We start from the raw sequence: 7,495 nt of genomic DNA, 5'->3' as shown, positions 1-7,495 counted from the left end.
GTATGCATGTAAATGAGTTTTGTCCATCTCCTTCCCTCTCTCTCCAAAAACACACCTTCCCTCCAAATTAGTGCAGTCCAGAATCATTTTCTTGATGGTGTCTGGGATTAACAATTCAAAAGAAGACTATGTCCTGCACATGAGTAACCATCATCTGCGTTGGCCCTGGTTGCATCCTTATCACATTGACAGCCATGCGGGGTGGCTCATTCCTTGGGCAAGAAAACCATTCAATTTCCCAATTTTTTAACATCCATATTTCTCCTCCTGAAGGCTGCTGATGAGCTGGTTGCTGATGGGCTGGTCCTGGGGCTGGCTGAGGGGTCAATCTCATTGTCTTCTCCAACTCGCTGTCAGACTCCGTATTCTGAGACTCCAAGACATGATCCTCATATTCGGAAAATTCTTCATCTTCCAAAGTGGAGGACGCTCCTTCGACACTAGCTTCTCTCTCTGCAAGAATTACTGTGAAGGTACACAGCAAACCTCTTTGTTTAATTTTTACTTGTTTTCACCTACACACACACACACTTTGGCACACTTTTACCAGTGGACCCGAACACCACATATGTAATATAAATGTGTAGGGGGGTGTACAGTGAGGGAAAAAAGTATTTGATCCCCTGCTGATTTTGTACGTTTGCCCACTGACAAAGAAATGATCAGTCTATAATTTTAATGGTAGGTTTATTTGAACAGTGAGAGACAGAATAACAACAAAAATATCCAGAAAAATGCATGTCAAAAATGTTATAAATTGATTTGCATTTTAATGAGGGAAATAAGTATTTGACCCCCTCTCAATCAAAAAGATATCTGGCTCCCAGGTGTCTTTCATACAGGTAACGAACGGAGATTAGGAGCACACTCTTAAAGGGAATGCTCCTAATCTCAGTTTCTTACCTGTATAAAAGATACCTGTCCACAGAAGCAATCAATCAATCAGATTCCAAACTCTCCACCATGGCCAAGACCAAAGAGCTCTCCAAGGATGTCAGGGACAAGATTGTAGACCTACACAAGGCTGGAATGGGCTACAAGACCATCGCCAAGCAGCTTGGTGAGAAGGTGACAACAGTTTCTGTGATTATTCGCAAATGGAAGAAACACAAAAGAACTGTCAATCTCCCTCAGCCTGGGGCTCCATGCAAGATCTCACCTCGTGGAGTTGCAATGATCATGAGAACGGTGAGGAATCAGCCCAGAACTACACAGGAGGATCTTGTCAATGATCTCAAGGCAGCTGGGACCATAGTCATCAAGAAAACAATTGGTAACACACTATGCCGTGAAGGACTGAAATCCTGCAGCGCCCGCAAGGTCCCCCTGCTCAAGAAAGCACATATACATGCCCGTCTGAAGTTTGCCAATGAACATCTGAATGATTCAGAGGACAACTGGGTGAACGTGTTGTGGTCAGATGAGACCAAAATGGAGTTCTTTGGCATCAACCCAACTTGCCGTGTTTGGAGGAGGAGGAATGCTGCCTATGACCCCAAGAAACCATCCCCACCGTCAAACATGGAGGTGGAAACATTATGCTTTGGGGGTGTTTTTCTGCTAAAGGGACAGAACAACTTCACCGCATCAAAGGGACGATGGACGGGGCCATGTACCGTCAAATCTTGGGTGAAAACCTCCTTCCCTCAGCCAGGGTATTGAAAATGGGTCGTGGATGGGTATTCCAGCATGACAATGACCCAAAACACACGGCCAAGGCAACAAAGGAGTGGCTCAAGAAGAAGCACATTAAGGTCCTGGAGTGGCCTAGCCAGTCTCCAGACCTTAATCCCATAGAAAATCTGTGGAGGGAGCTGAAGGTTCGAGTTGCCAAACGTCAGCCTCGAAACCTTAATGACTTGAAGAAGATCTGCAAAGAGGAGTGGGGCAAAATCCCTCCTGAGATGTGTGCAAACCTGGTGGCTAACTACAAGAAACGTCTGACCTCTGTGATTGCCAACAAGGGTTTTGCCACCAAGTAGTAAGTCATGTTTTGCAGAGGGGTCAAATACTTATTTCCCTCATTAAAATGCAAATCAATTCATAACATTTTTGACATGCGTTTTTCTGGATTTTTTTGTTGATATTCTGTCTCTCACTGTTCAAATAAACCTACCATTAAAATTATAGACTGATCATTTCTTTGTCGGTGGGCAAACGTACAAAATCAGCAGGGGATCAAATACTTTTTTCCCTCACTGTACAGTGTGCACTTCATGAAAATGTGTTATTTTACATGTTCTTCACAGAAAATGAGCCGTCTGGTCTTGATGAATACCCGTGCTGCAGCATTCTCTATGTTTTGCAGTTGACCAATGGCTTTCTTGGGTAGACCAGGCAGGAGAGAATTACAGTAGTCAAGCCTGCTTGTAATAAAAGCATGGATGAGTTTCAGCCTTAGAGCGAAACGGACGCATTTGGCAATGTTCCTCAGGTGGTAAAAACCTATTTGTGTCACATTCCTAATTTGTGATTCGGATTTTAGTTCAGAATCTAAAATAACACCTTTATTGCCCATGAATTAAAATGTGCGGCTACATTCTCTCTCTGTGCTTTGGCTCCAACAATAAGTACCTCGGTCTTGTCTGGATTTAGCTGGAGGAAGTTGTGAGTTATCAAAGTTTTTAAATCACTAATACAATCACTAATACATGGAGCTAAAATCTACTGGAGACACAGGAATGAAAAGTTGTGTATTGTCTGCGTAGCAGGGAAAATCAATGCTGTGCTTTCTGATAACGCTGCCAAGGGGCAACATACAGTTGAAGTCGGAAGTTTACATACACCGTAGCCAAATACATTTAAACTCAGTTTTTCACAATTCCTGACATTTAATCCTAGTAAAAATTCCCTGTCTTAGGTCAGTTAGGATCACCGCTTTATTTTAAGAATGTGAAATGTCAGAATAATAGTAGAGAGAATTATTTATTTCAGCTTTTACATGTATTTCATCAAATTCCCAGTGGGTCAGAAGTTTACATACACTCAATTAGTATTTGTTAGCTTTGCCTTTAAATTGTTTAACTTGGGTCAAACGTTTCAGGTAGCCTTCCACAAGCTTCCCACAATAAGTTGGGTGAATTTTGGTCCATTCCTCCTGACAGAGCTGGTGTAACTGAATCAGGTTTGTAGGCCTCCTTGCTCGCACACGCTTTTTCAGTTCCGCCCACACATTTTCTATAGGATTGAGGTCAGGGCTTTGTGATGGCCACTCCAATACGTGGGGATGTTTTTTAGCGGCAGGTACTGGCAGGATCGAGGGATGAACAGAGCAAAGTACAGAGCGATCCTTGATGAAAACCTGCTTCAGAGCGCTCAGGACCTCAGACTGGGGCGAAGGTTCACCTTCCAACAGGACACCGACCCTAAGCACACAGCCAAGACAACGCAGGAGGGGCTTTGGGACAAGTCTCTGAATGTCTTTGAGTAGCCCAGCTAGAGCCCGGACTTGAACCTGATCGATCAACTCTGGAGAGACCTGAAAATAGCTGTGCAGCGTCCAACCTGACAGAGCTTGAGATGATCTGCAGAGGAGAATGGGAGCAACTCCCCAAATACAGGTGTGCCAAGCTTGTAGCGTCATACCCGAGAACGGTCGAGGCAGTAATCGCTGCCAAAGGTGCTTCAACAAAGTACTGAGTAAAGGATCTGAATACTTATGTAAATGTGATTTTTCAGTTAGTCTTTTTTTTTAACATTTGCTAAAATTCTAAAAACGTATTTTTGCTTTGTCATTATGGGGTATTGTGTGTAGATTGATGAGGGGAAAAAACGATTTAATCCATTTCAGAATAAGGCTGTAAAATAACAAAATGTGGAAAAAGTCAAGTCGTCTGAATACTTTCCGAATGCACTGTATATGCCAAGTTGCTCTCTCAGAATATCATGGACCTGCAACTTTGACTTTCTCCACTCTTCCTTTCTGCAATTTCTCTTTAATTGATTAGTTTCCTCACTCATCCAAGGGGCTCTTCTTTTGGATGTGGCTTTTTTCAACTTTATTGGAGCCACCGTATGGCATCAATGGTTGCCCTTAATTTGTTTTTAAAGTTATTAACTAAATCATCACGAGAGGAAGGCGGAATAGGTGGTGGAGTATTGTTCATACACTCAACAAAATCTGTAGCAACTTCAGAGGTAAGATAGCGTTTATTAATAATGCGTTCAGTATTACCCTGTGCTATGGGCAACAAGGTAGTAAAAATGTCACAGTGGTGATCAGATAAAGCAACATCAATAATAGAGGATATGTCAATAGAAAGCCCCTTGGTAATAACCAGGTCCAGAGTATGGCCACGGTTATACAGTAGGTGGGCCCAGTAACATGTTGGATAAAGTCCATAGAGCTCAAAAGATTCATAAATTCAATGGCCTTGGAGTCAGTCTCTTTGTCAACATGAATATTAAAATCGCCCCCAACACAAGGATTTTATCATAGTTCTCAAGGACAATAGACAATAGTTCAGATAAATCAGTAAATAAAGTGGGGCAGTGCTTTGGTCGCCTATACAGGGTTATGGCTGCTGGCTGACTTTTTATTGTCATTCACAGCCAATACAGATACTGTACCTATCTAGATTTTCTCTGGTGGTGCTGGGGCTACCTTGCCAAACATGTCAGTCGTCATACCTTCCTGCATGGTGTCCCATATTTCAATGAGTCAAACTCTTGTACATGCAAATGTATTTGGTGATTAAAGGTGAATCTGATATTACTAAAGACACTTGTGAGTCCTCTCGTCACAGACTTACATATCTGACCCAGCTCCTATCACAGAGAAAGAGAGGGTGGGAGAGAGAAAGTCTGTCACCATACAGGCATGGAAGCCAACATTAAATACACTGTTGAATTTAGCCAATCAGAGATTATGATTCACAGCTAATTTACAAGGGACATATGTCAGCATGACAAAATGTAGCTAATTGCCAACAACATTTACATTTACATTTAAGTCATTTAGCAGACGCTCTTATCCAGAGCGACTTACAAACAACACACCAGTCTCAGGTTTGACGGTTGACAGCCCAAGTAGAAGCTAGTCGGAGGTAATCCATATCCTGGCCATCAGCCCAAGATTGTTGAACAACTTTATAGAAACCCATTTTCACTAGAGTAGCTATTTCCCGAGCAAGGGCAAGTACTATCCACATGTAGGAAAGGCTATTCATTGATGTTTGTCGCGCAGGAGAGTCGAGTGGGGACGAACAGATTCGGTTCAGTCAGTTCAGTTCAGTCAGTTGTCCTGATGAGCTCTTCCCAGCGAGCTAGTTTATGCTTGTGGCTAGAAACTTCAGCTAGAATTCGAAACTTGTCTCCTGAAGTTGAAATCATAGCATTTTTATCTGAGTATCTGTTCGGTCTTTTAAAAAACAAAAATCGAACGTTAGATATTAATGCCGTAGTTGTAACTTTTCGATTAAAATCACTAAAATAAATGTGCTTTAGCCATCACCCTGGCCTGATATTGGCTACACTATCTAATTACTTCCCCCTCCTTACTGCTGCAAGCGGGAGCAAAGGACACGGTGCCTGCCCTGTGTTGTTGTGTTATCAGCTTGCAGCGCAAACTCTCCCCATTGAGCATTGTAGACCAGGTCACGGTGACATCCACATAGTTACTACCAATATTACAAGTTATTTCTCGTATAGGCTGCTATCCTAATCAAAATAAAATCAAGTCGGTTGGAACAAATTGAAGATAGTGAGCAAATCCAGGGAAAGGTATTTCTCACGTCACCCATCGACATAAACATCACTTTCGTTTACAAGTTTTAACTAGTGCCATGCAGCTGCGGTTGCCAGCTAGCCAGCGTAAATTAACTGGGAAGGGTTTATCAGGATGACTGTCTGAAACGAATCCATTCTTCTCCACACTAGACTCTGAGCTACGCAACATACGTCATCCATTTGGATGAGACGTTCCAGTGGGCAAGTTCATTTTGCGTGACTTGATACTTCGGGTGGGCTCATTTTCTACCATACTATTGGTCCTCCTAAGGAAAGGTCTTCGGCCGCCCAGTTAACAGGCATGAATTGTTGGCATGAATTGTTGACATATTTGTAATCCTAACCAAACCCTCAAGTCATGAAGCATGACTTTATGACCAAATTATCCTATTTACCCTTTGTATTCAAAACACTAGAATAAATGTTTCTGACTCATATCGATTTCACATAGGCGGCTTTCAAAAGGAGAAGTCAGTTTTCAAGGGCAGTTGACCTTTAATTCAATGAAGGGGAAAGTATTGTAATTTTTATTAAGTACATGTGGGCCAGTTTCCTTGACACAGATCAAGCCTGCTCCAGAACTGAAAAGCATGGTCAATGGATAATCGTAATTGAAATGTCTCATTAGTCCAGGATTAGCTTAATCTGTGTCCAGTAAAACTGTCCCCATAGTGTCAAACTTAAACTGAGTGTATCGCCGGACATATGTAATCATTACCGTAACTTCATTTATTTAATCAAAGCATTGTTGCCGAATGATCACATAACATATTGTTCACAAAGCTACATGACATGGAAATGCAATCATATAGTTATCAAAATGATTCTTACTGTATTACTATCAGTGATGATGAAAATGAAGGACTGTGAGGCAATGCGCCATTTGACACTATTGGGTCACAGTGATTAAACCACCATGCCACCGTTGACAGATGCAGTTACGCAAAATCGCAACCAATTATTCTTTCCATTCATTGCCACATTTGAGGAATTATATTAATTTATTCTGTTTGCTGACAGTTTTCAAACTTTCTACAGATGCAGTCACAGTAAGCTTCCATTTTCCTCTAATATTTCAATTTTTAAAGCTCATTACTTATCCTGTCATATTGTCTGCTTATCCTCCACCGATTATTAATTAGCCTAAAAATAACATTGTTGTTCGTCAATGTCACGACACTATGTGCAGTATGTTTTGTGCAGTACTTGCCAGTTTGATACAGCATACACTGATGGTATGGACATTTGGTGTTTGATTGTATGGTCATCACTTTCATATTCCTGTGTTAATTCCATCTCTAACTTATCCTACAGATGTTGCGGATACCATGTTTATCCAAGATAAACTATTATGAATGAAATGTATGAGATTGCTTCCCTTGAGTGACAGCGGTGTATTCATGACATCTAGATCACATATATATAGCACATTTTCAAAATCAACTTTGTATTTTGGGCCACCGCACCCTATCCACTTAGTACTACCAATATAGCAGCATCCACATGGGCACATTTAATACACATCAAGTCAATGTTACTTTAGCTAATGATTCATAGCATGAAGACCTTGTTGGAAACCAATGATTGCCCTCTGTCTTTGGTTACACTGGAACAGATAAATCAGGCAGTTCTACCTGGAAAGACTTAAGGTTAACCTACCCCCTGAGGCAAACAGAAACAGTTGCGTGACTGATAGACATCCTTGTGCATTAAATGACAGATGGCTAAATTACCCATTCTCAAGATAAAGTATCTCTCACACAGTAGG

This window comes from Salvelinus alpinus, chromosome 1, assembly GCF_045679555.1.
Source record: "Salvelinus alpinus chromosome 1, SLU_Salpinus.1, whole genome shotgun sequence".
NCBI classification, from domain to species: domain Eukaryota; kingdom Metazoa; phylum Chordata; class Actinopteri; order Salmoniformes; family Salmonidae; genus Salvelinus; species Salvelinus alpinus.
The sequence above is the reverse complement of the archived record's forward strand: the minus strand, read 5'-3'. Positions refer to the sequence as shown.